Source organism: Aythya marila, assembly GCF_965140915.1.
Source record: "Aythya marila genome assembly, chromosome: 2".
In the NCBI taxonomy this organism is placed as follows: domain Eukaryota; kingdom Metazoa; phylum Chordata; class Aves; order Anseriformes; family Anatidae; genus Aythya; species Aythya marila.
Window position 1 is genome coordinate 145,851,040 of NC_139043.1, and position 13,722 is coordinate 145,864,761.

A 13,722-nucleotide genomic window follows, 5' to 3' on the forward strand; every position below is an offset into this window, starting at 1 on the left:
ATCCAAAAAATTGCTGCTCTTGGTTTACTAGGACTTGATTCTGTAAAATTTTAAGAAATTTTAGAATGTTGAAATCCCATTGCGTAACTTCAAGTGATTCCATGTCATGCCACTTGAGTTGTATTTGACCAAAATAGAGGTGCTATTATTGCTTATATATGTACACAACATACAGACACACGCACACGGGCAGTTAGCTGTTGCCAAAACCTGAAGATGTTTATTGTGCCTTGATACCAGCACCTGTGTCATTACGGCACCCAAATACTTAGAATTTCTTTTAGACAGATACCCACTGAGATTTGGGGAACAGGTTTTTGCCCCTCCTGTTTCACCTGCAGGATTTAACATGATGTAGATGCCGACATGCAGCTCCATACAGCCATGGCTGAAAGAGTCTGCCTCTTTTCCATAATTGCTCAGAAGTGAAGCATTCACCTAGACCTAAATTCTTTTCCAGTTTCATCCCAGGACATTGGAAGTGTCTAGATAAGTGCTGTAATCAGCCAGGCATTCACAGGAGATGTTCTAAACACTGTTTTCAATAAAATGCTTAACTGCTGTTGGGCACAACACCCAGCACCCTTGAATACTCTAATGACCACACTGTATTATCATAACTCGTTTGTTTTTCTCATCCTGCTGAATATTTGGGTATGCCATACAAAGCAGAACATCCACAGGGGACCAGAATATCCTGCAGCAGATGGGTAAAGTGGCAGAAAGAGGAAGGAGCTTGGATCTAAACCTCCTCCAGAATAAAAGCACCTGGACTTTGGTATTCCACATCTTGGGCACCTTATCTGGGCACCTAGGTGATTACCCTGAGCATGCAGGTAAATGGTCAGCTCTTGTCTATCCCTTGAAAGGGCTGATAACCTTCACTGTTTGAAAGGTGAGAAGAGGTTCCTAACTGCACCAGAGAGTAGATACTTCCAGTGCCTGAATGGTGAGCCCTGCAAAGCCTAGGGCTGACCCCAGCCTCCTTTGTGGGCTTATCTCAAAGGAGTTCTTCCCATGAGAATTACACCTCCCAGTTGGCAGAATCAGAACCTCAAGCAGCAGCAGCTCAAGAACGGTATTTAACTCTGAAGTTACCTAGGACCTGTTCTGATGCTGTCTTTTTCTTGCACATTTTGTGTTCACGATATAATCCCAAACCTGTCAAATGTAATGGAAACTGTGCTGTTGATTCTGTTGTTCAATGGGAGATGTCTTTTCTCGTGGTGCTTTATGAAAGTGGTATAGAAGTAAAACCAGGAAAGTTTCAGTCTGAGAAGACTGCCTGACATGCATTAATTATTGAATGCATATTAATATTCATAAGAGACCCAATTATGTGGGAAAGTCATAGGGATCTTATTTGCTGATTAGTAAAGAAAACACTGGCATGGTATTTTTATGAAGTTCACCTTGTTAACTAAAATTTATGTCAATAAGCAAGTGCAAGGTTAAGATGAAACAGGATAATCACACTGCTGAGGTAACTGCTGATGCAAAAATGATAGAAATGAAATGGAGTGCTTTTTCAGCAGGTAAGAGTCTTAAAATCCTGGGATAATTTAGTTTGGAAGGACCTCTGGAGGTAGGTTGGTCCAACTTCCCCATCAAAGCCGGGCCAAATTCAAAGTTACATTCCTCAGGGCTTGTGGGACACACTGAAGTGTTAATAAAACACGAAACAGGAAATGCTTGAGAAAACGAGGTGGGTATAATTAGACGTAAGAGGCTTACTTAAGGGTGGTTCTTTGGAGTTTCATCCAGGAAAAATGTTTTTCATAGTCACCAAACTGTCATGTTTGGCCAGGCAGTGCTAAAAGCAAATGAGATAAAAGGCTGAAACCTTATCTACAATGGCTGCTTTAACGCTGATCATAAGGGAAGGTCTCCAAAGTTTTGCTAAAATAAACCTCAGGCTTCCTGTAAAAATGACGGTGATTTGGGACAGCCACAAATATAGTACATAACAGCTGGGCCTTATCTGACATCATTTTAATCTAAAAGTCAGCATCTCAAAAAACTTTGGATCGCTTACTGAAGGACCCCTGCAGGAGATGCTTGCAGGAGATGCCTGCCTCAGGTCCCTGGGGAGGAGAGGGGAGCTTCGCAGCACAGACGTGTAGGGTGGAATGGAGAAGCAGTTCCAGTGTCATCCTGAGAGCTGACGTGTGGTAAGAAGCATCCCTGCACACACAGACATCGCTGTGTAGTGAAAAGCACCACTTCCCACCCACTGGCACACCTCCTAGAGGTGTCACTGCTCTCCCTCACAGAGTAAAGCCAAAGAGTGTGTTTATTCCCATTCCTGGGAGGGGTCTCCATGCTGAGATTTTAGGATGCATTCAGCCTCGTGGCAGCTCTGCCTACTGCCGTTCATCTGGCCCACAGTGAGGGTGAGAACCAAAGAAAAACGAAGTTCTTGGAAGAGCCGACCTCATTCAGCAGGGCCCTACCATCTTCAGCCAGATGGTAGAAAAAAAAAAAAGATTCTTATGGAACAACTAGGATTTTTTTTTTTTCCTATAGCATCTATAATTTTTAGAAATTCCCCAAATTAAAAGATCAGGAAACTTCTTAACTGAAGAGATATTGTGAATGCTTCTTTTTTCCATTAATTTTCTGCTTATTTTTCTCCCCATTGTTCACTTTCTCTTTTGAACTCCCCATGCCAGCAGAGCCTTACGGACTGTGCATGTTCCCTTATTCAGGTCTGATGTATTTGTGATGAAATGTTTGAGGTCCTCCAGCTATTCTGTTGTCTTGTGAAGTGCTGTAATACTTGCTTTAATTGTGTAAGGAACAATTAAAAAGACTGACCTATCCATCACGATTTCTCAGAAGACTTCTGTGGGTGCCAAGAGCAGAGTCTGAATTATATCGATTTGTGATTATAAAACTGCTAAATTCATCTCAAATAGTGTCTTCTCAGCATTGTTTCCTCAGTCTAGCTCTATTTTCAGTTGAAGAGAAATGCATATAGCCAGATCTAAGGAAAATAAACTAAGAAAGGTTTTAATGGTTGAAAACAAAGGGGATGGGATATTGCCTGCAAGCTATGAACATTAACAAGGGAAAGGCAGAGAATTATAGTTATGCTTTTGAGAAGAGGCTGAAAGATGATGGTCTTTTTGGGTCCAAGCCCTTGGAGTCCCACAACCAATGTTGTGGGTGTGAAAGGAAACTTCCTAACAGGGTTTGCTTCTTCTGCATAAACAGAAATGGGATTCATGCATGTTTTGGGCAAATAAGCAAGATTACACAAAGAAATATCTAATTTGCATCAACAATTTCTGTTCAAGTAGAAAAAACATTCCTAGTAAGGTCGTTCAATTTGATAATCCACTTGAGCAAAAAGGGCAGCACTACTCAATAGCATTTCAAATGCAAAACTCTGAAGTAGACCTTGAAATGCTTTGAAGAGTCGATTTTTTTGTTAGCATTTACTCTGGGACAGCCATAAAGTAAACTAAAACTTCAAGTTACCCTTCTGTTCTTTCTCAAATACTGGAGAACAATGTGTGTGATTATGTACAAAACACAACATTGAAAGGAAAATTGTTCAAACTGGTTTTCGAAGCAGGGAAATCTGAACACAGCAGACAAGGAAAGAAATAAATGAGAATCAGCAGAAAGTTTGAAAATGGACCAGAAACATTAAACGTGTTCAGTACTGCTACAGCAGAGGCAGGGCTTTACATAATGGGAACTTTGACTGAGCTAATTGGAAATGCGAAAAAAAAATTTAGGAAATAACTTCCTGAATTAGACATTTATGAACACTTCACACTTGTCAGATACCGAGAGATAAGTCTCTTTACTGAAGGCAAATATATACTGGTGTGTGTGTACACATATGGTGTATTTACAGATGGAAAATCTCAAACTATGGGAAGCTAATAGGATAAAAACTTCACACACACACAAAAAAAAAAACTACTACAATTTTTTCATAGATGATAATGAATCGGATTAAAACAGGATTTTCTTGCAGCTGCAGACTCACCTTTAGGTCTCTGACACGTGCAGTGACACATTAAATCTGGTTGGCTGAAATTGGTCTGCTACTGGCTGCCTGCCAAACCTTTACAGCAGAGCTAATGCCACAGTGTCTTAAATCTAAAATCCGAAAGCAAACTAACCCCGAATGCAACTTCCTTTGCCACAGTGGCCTGAAAACTGCAGCGGTCCAAAAGCTGCTTCACTTGTCGTTTACTTACCCCGCGGCAGGGGAAGGCGCATATGTGGGGTGGGCTGAAGCTGCCATCAGTCTGAGTCTGCCATCACATCGTGCTCAGGCATTGCATACAGTTCTGCTGCTGCCAGAGAAGAGGAAACGTCAGCCAAGAAATGTCATTGGGCAAGACAAACCTGAGAAAAAAAATCTTCAGTCTGATCTGCGAGGAAAAACATACGGAAAGCCCAAGCCAGAGCAGCTGTGGTTTGTGGGTGAAATCCATCCTGTTCGGGTAAAGGCTTGGCTTAGGCTATGGGGTCCATCACCTGTATCTGGGAACAGGATGGGGGGAAAACAAGAAGAGCCCTTATTCGTGTAGCTGACTTTGTCTTGATTACACATGGGAGCATGAGCGTGGCCAAAAGAATTTAGCCCTCGGCTAAGGGCTTCCTCTCAGGAATAAGGGCACCTCTCGGGAATATCTGCATTGCCACAGCCCATCGGGTAATTCTGGACCAGGATTCCCCAAATGTCAGAACGTGGTCTGGGCTCAGCAGGTGAACTTCCCCAGGTCGGGCTCTATGGTCCCTGCCTGTTCCTTCCCACTACTACTGCGCACCCCCAAGCCTCTCTCGGTGCCTCCTGATGACTGTGTCTGGCCCCCTGGTAAATAGCTAAGGATAAAATTTGTCTCACTGATACCCACTATCAGCAGAAGCACTTCAGCTGTGGCACAAAAGCTGCTGTCCAACACCACATTGCTTTCTTTCACTCCTGAAAGATCCCAGGCAGCAGCCAACAGGGCAGCCTGGGTAGCAGAGTCTGAGTGTCTTCACGTACAAGCCCAGCCTGTAGCAACAAAAAGTAGATGGAAAACAGATGTCAGTAAAAAGGAACTGATGTAGACAACAAAATGGAAGCAGTCCCCTTTCTCTAGGCTCTTCTCTCTCTCTCTGTGATGCATTTTCTTCAGACTGGCCTTAGCTGTTCTTGTCTCCTTGCAGTTCCTGTACATTTGGGAGCTCTCTTCACAAGCTCATTTCAGGTATCTGCTTGTGGAGGAAGCAGCCTTCCACTTTTCCCAGTCATTCAGAGGTCGAATCATGGTTGCCTTTAATTTATATCAGCCATCAAGAAGTAGCCAACTCATTTTCATTTGGAAAGGTTATATTTTACTTTATAGACTATATTTTCTAATAGTATGTTCTAACACTGTCATTGTTTTGACTAGGATAGGGCTAATTTTCTTTGTAGTGGCCCCTGTGATGCTGTGCTTGGGATTTGGGATGAAAATAGTGGTGCCAGCACACCGCTGTTTCAGTTGTTGCATGGCAGTGCTCACCCAGAGCCCAGCTCCTCATGCTGCCCTGCCAGGGGCTGGGGGTGCCCCAGGAGCTGGAGGGGACACAGCCAGGACAGCTGGCCCCAAATGCCCCAAGGGACATCCCACAGCACGGGGATGGCAGCGATGGCAGCTGGGGGAAAGAAGGAGGCAGGGGGGCGCTGGGAGTGGTGGCGTTTGTCTTCCCAAAGGCACCGCTACGTGGGGAGCCCTGCTGGCCTAGGGGTGGGATGGGGAGAAGGGTTTCCTTGCTTTGCTTTGCTTTGCCTGTGTGTGTGGCTTTTGCTTTGCCTGGTGAACTGTCTGGTCCTACAAAGCCCAAGCAGGGACACCCAGAGCAGGGTGCCCCGCACCACGTCCAGATGGCTTTTAAGATCTCTGAGGAGGAGACAATTTTTATTGTTTTTTTATTGGCAGGAAAATAAATTAAATCTGGAGATGGAGAAGGAAGTGTACAGGAGACAAGGACTTCTGAAAGCTAATTTTAGATCAATAGATAGGAATATCAAGTTTTGACCTCCTGGTGCTTTCTCTTTCAGGTCAGTGCGATACTGGGCTACAAAACTGGTGAAGGGCCTAGAGGGGAAGATGTATGAGGAGCGGCTGAGGGCACTGGGCCTGGTCAGCCTGGAGAAGAGGAGGCTGAGGGGAGACCTCATGGGAGCCTACAGCTTCCTCACGAGGGGGAGTGGAGGGGCAGGCGCCGTTCTCTTTAGTCACCAGTGACAGGACCTGAGGGAATGGTGTCAAGCTGAGGCAGGGGAGGTTCAGGCTGGACATCAGGACGAGGTTCTTCACCGAGAGGGTGGTCGCACACTGGAACAGGCTCCCCAGGGAAGCAGTCGCTGCACCGAGCCTGTCGGAGTTTAAGAAGCGTTTGGACTGTGCTCTTAGGCACATGGCCTGAATTTTGGGGTAGACCTGAGCACCACCGATACAATCCTGGCTCTGTCCTGTTTGCACCCTCCCTTCAAATATGCCTACACATATTTGCCCATCCAGCTAATCCATCAGCAGCTTGCCCGAGGATCTCTTGGGACAGTGCCAACGGCCTTTCTGAAGCCCAGGAGGACAATATCCATGGCTCCCCTCAGCTACCAGGCTGGTCAGCTTATCATAGAAGCTTATCAGCTTGGTCAGCATGACCTCCCCTTGGTGAAGCCATGCTGATTACCGCTCCTGATGTTCTTCTCTACCACGTGCCTGGAAGTGGTTTCCAGGATTAGCTGCTCCATCACCTTCCCAGGAAGCCAGGTGAGGCTGACCTGTAGTTCCCTGGGTCCTCCTTCTTGCCCTTCTTGAAGATAGCTGTGACATTTACTTTCCTCCAGTCTTTGGCCACTTCTCCCAGTTGCCACAATGGATCAAGGATTCTTGAAGGTGGCCTCAAAAAGGCAGCTCCCCCAGCAGGCAGGGGTGCAGCCCGTCTGGGCCCATAGGCTGATGTAGGTCCACTTTGCTTAAGTATTCCCAGACCCCATCCTCTCCTACTATGGATACATCTTTATTGCTCAAAGTCAAATCCTTACCTTTTGTATTTGGGATTTTTCCTGATCTTTCATTTTATCACTATCCCTTGGCATTTTATAGATGTTCAAAGGGTATCTCAGGAACGTGAAGAGAACTGCTTCCTTCCTGAACTCTGTTTTCCTCTCACACAGGTAAGCAGCTGGTTTTGAAGCCATGAGAGGATCCAAATTCATAGAATTAAGTTCCAGGAGGGGACACGGTCACTTACGCTGCCACATGTAAAACAAGCCAGCTTGTGTCAACCAGTTAGCCCCACATTTAACCCAATTACTTGTGCTGAACACAAGCATAGCGTGTCGTTGGCCAAAAACTGCACGATGTGCCACCTGATTTACGGATACAAAGAGATGGCTCCATCATCTCTCCTGAGAGTCCGTGCCAGGCATTAATCACAGTCAGCGCCAAATATTAGGGTCTTGTCCCTCAGCTGAATGGCTCTGAATGAGTTGGCTGCCGCTGCTTGAAAGAATCCATTGGCACGTGGGATTTTGCTTTATCTGAAGGTATTTCTCCGCTATAATCCAGTCACTTCTCAGCCATCTATTTGACAAATTCAACATGCTGAATTTCTTATATAGCCTATTGAAATGCATTTTCTCTAGTCCAAGAATCAGGTGTGGTGCTCTTTCACTCATATATTTTTTATTTTTATTTTAAGGTAGATTTTTGCTTTTGAGAACACAAATTCCACAGGGCATTCTGGTATCATTGTCACCAATGCCAGATACCACAGTATAATCCTTTTACTTTTCCTACTTGGTGTACCCATTTATACATCCCAAAATTATTGCTTTAATACCTCTTGCTACAATGCTGTCATGGATATGGATATTTCCTGATTTTCATGGTTGCTTCCTTCTTTGCTACAGCCCCTCATTTTATATTGACTGAAGTGTCAAGAGAGCTTTGAAGACATCACTGCTGCAATAAGTTAGGCATGCGATTAGCCTCCAGTACCCATTAGTTTTCCTAAAAATCTGTATGAAACAGTTAAGAGAAAAACTCCAGAGCAGAAAGGCTAAAGATACTGCCTGATGATTACAAAACAACACAAAGTAGTGATAACATTGAAAATACTTAAAATTCCTCTGCTGGAATCCCCTCCTGTCTAGCTTTGTGGGGTCTGAGTTGCAAAGCAGCGTGCACAGCAGGGCTGTGAATCGGGTCCTGATTTAGAAAAAAGCAGGGGAGAGTTTGAGCATGCACTGTGGCAGAGGTCCACAAGAGGGTGCTGCTGGCTAAAAGCAAAGTTTGCTCAGAAAATGGAGCCGGGATCTCACCCTTTCGATCTGTAGTGTCAGGCACTTCAGCTTTTAAGACGAGAGCCAAACCCTGACTCAAGAAGGAAATGCAGCAGCATCTAACAGTAGAATGTGTTCCCATGCATTTATCTGAGAATAGGAGGAAAACAAAGCAAAACAGATATCCCTTTCCACAGGGAATGTTACTGAGTCAAAACTGCAGGTCTAATTTATGCCAGCACCATTCATATATGACTGCATTATACAGAGCAGTATTTGTATCAGTATTTAACTTCTTTTCTTACCTTTTGACCTTAGATACCTTGGATATGTTTTTTGTTTGTTTGTTTGTTTTTATTTTGTTTTTGTTTTTTGTTTGCTAATTTCTTTGTTTTCCCAAACTTGAGAGTTTGAAGCAAGAAAGTCTCAGACTTGTCCTGCAAAATCCAAGATTCACAGGTTGATTTTTCAAAGCAGCTTCTTCTTTTCTCAGTTCTGGATGCTTAGTAGAGAAGTACTTCTGTAATCAGGACACCGTGGGAGCTGTGTGTCTACAGAAAAAAAGACCTGTGCAGGAGCAGGAGCGGATGGACCCCACAGGACAGAGCCATGTGGGAGCAGTTCTTGAAGAGTCGCAGCCCATGGGAAGGCCACACAGGATCAGTTCAGGCTGGTTTTACTGGCCAGCTCTACAAAGCCCACCCTTCTCAATGGCTTCATGGATGACGTCCATCGCCTGCCCCGCACAGCAGTTTTTGTCCTTAAAATGTGTTTGTCCTGCTTAAAGAGTTTATACTAGGATGGTAAAAGCTACCAGAACAAAACAACCTCTGACACCCTCATCCGGGCACGATAAAACTCAGTATCTTCAAGGAGGTGACATAAAAGTTTACAAGTACCAGTAAATTAAACTTGGAACTTCAGAGGAAAATATTCAGCTCTCAGCTCCACATGTGTATTTAAACTGGGAGAACTTTTTCTAGTTTTTAAAGATTCCAAAGTAATTGGAGCTCCTGATTAAAAAAAGGTGAGTAGATGACAGAAAAGACAGAAAAGAAACAAGATCAGTGGTAGTGAAAGATACAGAACCGAGTGGAAGAACTTATCTACACCTCGAGATGATGAATTTTCAGCATTTTTTATCTTGCATACCTAAAGGCTAAAGAGACACTCCTTGGTTCATCAAAAAATAAAAATAAAAGATCAGATAAATGCAGCTTGCCAGCTGTGTGGGTGCTCTCCACCAAGTTTTGCAGGGCAGGCATCTTGCTGTAATGTGCCCCTCCAGACACTGTAATTAAAGGCTGCCCCATTTTTATTGACATTTCCAACCCATAATTTCCAGCCATAAACTTTACCTATCCTTGACATTTATAGATGTTAAATGAATTATATGTAAAACATGTTTACTGGCAAGCAGTTTAGCATGTAGCAATCAACTCTCTTGGGAAGTAAATTTGCTCAGCTGCAAGAAAAGTTCACTCGCAGCAAAGTCAGTGGGGATTAATTCCTGCCTCGTAAGAATTTTTTCCTATTTGCTAAGCTCTCTCTACTGCTCCCTTCAGCTTATTTCATTTGTCTTTTCTCTCTGATCTCTAGAGCTCACCTGTGAAATTATAGTGAATGGGTGGGTTATTGTCGATGTGTAATTTGCAATTCCAGTTCATGGGAATTCACAGGTATGAGCTGCTTTCTGGTTTTTACATCTTGTGCACCTCTTGCTTCAGCATTGTTCCTTCCTTGAGGACTTGATCGTCTTCTGGGTGAATCTAATCACCAGCTATGGAGAAACAAACTGCTGTCTGAGCAAATGATGGAGAGAAATCACCACTGGGACCCAAGCTTGGTCTGCTGTAAAGAGAAAGAACCGTTTGGATTGTGTGTGGAAGCAGGCACTGCAGAGGCTGCATTTCTGTTAAATGCCGTGTAACTGCTCAAAAGGAAACCTGTGATTGTGAACTTGTGATTATGGATATCATTGACTGACCACTGGCCCACTCTTCATCATTAAAAAAAAATAAATAAAATAAATAAAATAAAATAAAATAAAATAAAATAAAATAAAATAAAATAAAATAAAAAGTTAAACACATTGATAATATATTAAAAAAATCATGATGTACAATCTCATAGAAGTGATACAAAAATGGGCAGCTTGATTCCAGCCCACTAAGGGGCCAGTGCCTATAGATGTGGTTGTTGGGGCTGACTAGGGGTGGTGTGGCTGCTCCTGTACCACGGACAGCCTGTACAATACCTGCATTCCTCAAGCCCTGGATACCTTAAATTATAACTTGAGCTCCCCAGGTATTACAGCTTTGCCCCTAAAGAGGTGTCCTCTTAAATATTGTGCAACAAACACAAGAACTACTGGATTTAATTCCCGAATTATGCATGAATGAGAGAAAAAGCATTTTACAATCTGCCTGATGACAGAGAGAGAAGCTATTGCTGAGCATCTCTTTGGCTACTTTAAAAATAAAGTGTGTCATGAGGATGAACTTTCATAATGTGCTTGATAGTATTTTTAGTGGATTTCCAATTCATGCGTTACATTTATATTTGACAATGTTTTTCCTGTTTCTTGTTATTTGTTGACATTTATTAAAAACTGACTCAAAACATCTGCAGAGTTCTTGTGATCAGTTCTAGAAAACATCCAAATGTTCTGTTCTAATTTGTTACAAAAAATGAATTAAACTATCCAACTTCTCAACAGAATTGGGTATTGGTCCTAATCCATGGACTGCCAGGGTAGTTGTGACCATGCACTAGGGACCTGTCTTGAGTATTATGGGTTGGCATCTTAGGATGGCTTTCTTATGAAGCCTGCTTCTGTAAAACCAGCAAAGTCTATCTTAATGGAATTATTTATTTTGTATACCCTGGAGTTCTGCCCACCATTTCTGGTTGTCCCAATTTCACATCGCTGTCAACAGCTGGCTGTCCAAGTCTGAAAACTGCATTTTGCTAAGTGAAGCTGCTGCTGGGAAAGAGTGAAGAGAAAAGTCTGCTCCAAACTCTTCTCAGGTGCCCTTATTTCCTGGTTGTGAAGTTGTTCTCCAGTTTTAGAAATTCTTGTTCCAGCCTGTCTGTATTTGCTGCTGTGAAATTTGGATCATTAAATGCTGTTTCACAGCAGTCATCTTCACAGTGCTTCACAGCTGAGGCAAGAAGCTTCTTATTCTAGAAACAAAATTCATAGCAAAGGTCAAGAACACATAGAAATACAGAACAAAACAACAAGCTGTTTTGTAATGTTGGAAAATAGGAAATCCACAGGAATACCTTCTTATTTACAATAATGTAAGCAACAGAAGTTAGTCCTTTCTTACAGAAAATGGAGAAATGTAACTGTGTCAAGCTCTTCACCATAGCCAGTCCAGTGAGAGTAAACTAGGAGACAGTGAGGAGCCACCCACATTTCATGCCTTGGCTGGAAATGTTCAGAGCACATCTGAGCCTCCAGCAGATGCACTTGTGAGCATTGTATACAAAACCAGAATCCTGTAATTGTTTTGATTTACTCTGAACAGAAATATCAAGAAAAAAATACTCGGGAATTACATAATCCTGGCAGACGTTTTGCACAAGCATCTCATCAACATTTGCCTGGGTGGAAGGAGACCAAGTGTGTAGTTTTGTTATTCACTAATAAGATCTAATTACTACCTGCAGCAGAAGAGAACCCACGCTCAGTTTTTTACCAGCCATATATTACTGCCTTCTCCAGATGCAGCATTTGGGTGTCCACGGCATGACCTGGACAGGACAGAAAGTTGGTTTTCCATAGTGGATCACATTTCCATGTTACCAGGGAGTTGATGCAAATAACCTTCCGGCTGCATAAATCAGGATCCAGGTTGGGGGTTAACATGGATTTTTGGTATTTGAAATAAAAAGGAGCATGAATTGACTCTAACCTTAAAATCATCATAGCAGCATCTTCATTCACATCACTCTGCTTCAGTTTCCTTAAACACCATTCTTTTTTCTATTAGCTCCTTAAATTTTACTTGTCCTTTGTCCAACTCTTACTAGGTATTTGCATTACCCTGCTTTTATTTTCAGTAATTTTTGGATCATGCTTGTCAACTGTTTTACCTGTCCTAGTCTTCAGAAGGCTTGTGTTGGTTCTAGTAAATGTTTTAACTTAAAAACTGTGCTGCTGTTCATGCTTGGTCCCTGACATGAAATGCCCAGAAGGCTTATACATGGTTTAGTTTTGTCTTCCAAAGTACCGAGCAACTCTGTGATGCCCAGTTCATAAAACAGGCTTTTTAAGAGGGCTTAAGGAACATGGGAGAATTGAACAGAAGAAATCAAGTGCAGAGGTATCTAAAAGGTTCAGTCTCAAGTGGTTTAAATATAAAACTTATATATAAAGTTCAAACTGGGGAAAAGCAGCCTGTGCTTGTCTGTGAACATGTTTTTTACTAGTAGATGCCTATCATTACAGATGTCTCTGTTGCACCGAAGTTCATCAAAGTTCATGCCATTGCTAAGGGCACAAGCACCATCACTGGATGAGACTGAAACTAGAGTCTTTATTGTATATATATACATACATATATATATATAAATAACCTGTGCTTGACCTTTTTACCTCACACATCTTTACTTTTAGCCTGAGTTACCTGGAGAATGAACCAAACCCCGTTCTCCTGGCTCCCATTTTTGCCTTTATTCATACAAACGTACTTTATTTATTTATGTTTGTTTGTTTGTTTATTCATTCATTCATTCATTTATTTATTTATTTTACTGCACAGGACATTGCTAAAAGTTCTCCCCCTCTTCACAATCCACTCCTGTGGTGTCATTTTGCCACTGCAAGGGTTTCATCTCCTCCTTGAGCCTGAGTGCGCTGTTCTGTTGGCGTGGTTTTGCTTATTTTTCTACCAGTTCCGTGTGAAGTGGAGCCCTGACGTGTTTCATGACTTCGTTACTTTTGAGTATCATTGTACCATGTCCCAAGAGGCACACTCAGCATTGTTTGCTGCCACACACACTCAGCTCAGTAACAGTTTGCAGGTTACAGAGAGCAGGAAGGACCACTTGTGTCTGCTCCTGAGGAACTTAGTGTTAAAAAATTGATTTTTTTTTGTTTGTTTTGTTTTGTTTTGTTGCGATGGTTTCATACAGCCCAAGAGGTAACTCAAGGACCAAACCTCTATATTCCCCTTCCTGTCTGTGAGTTTGGGGCACGTTATCCTTTTCCCCCATCCCTTGGCTTTACATTTCTGGGCTCAGTTTGCGGCTGAGTGGATGGCAGCCATCCCCTGCCCCTCTCAGTGCCCTGCAGCCGTACGCATAGGAATTTCTTTTATAACACAAAAGCCTTAAAGCCTCCTCACGCTGCGCAACCCTCCCTCCCCTCAGCCCCTCCACCTGCCCTGAGGGGCCCGCGCCCCCAGCAGCGCGCATGCGCGGCT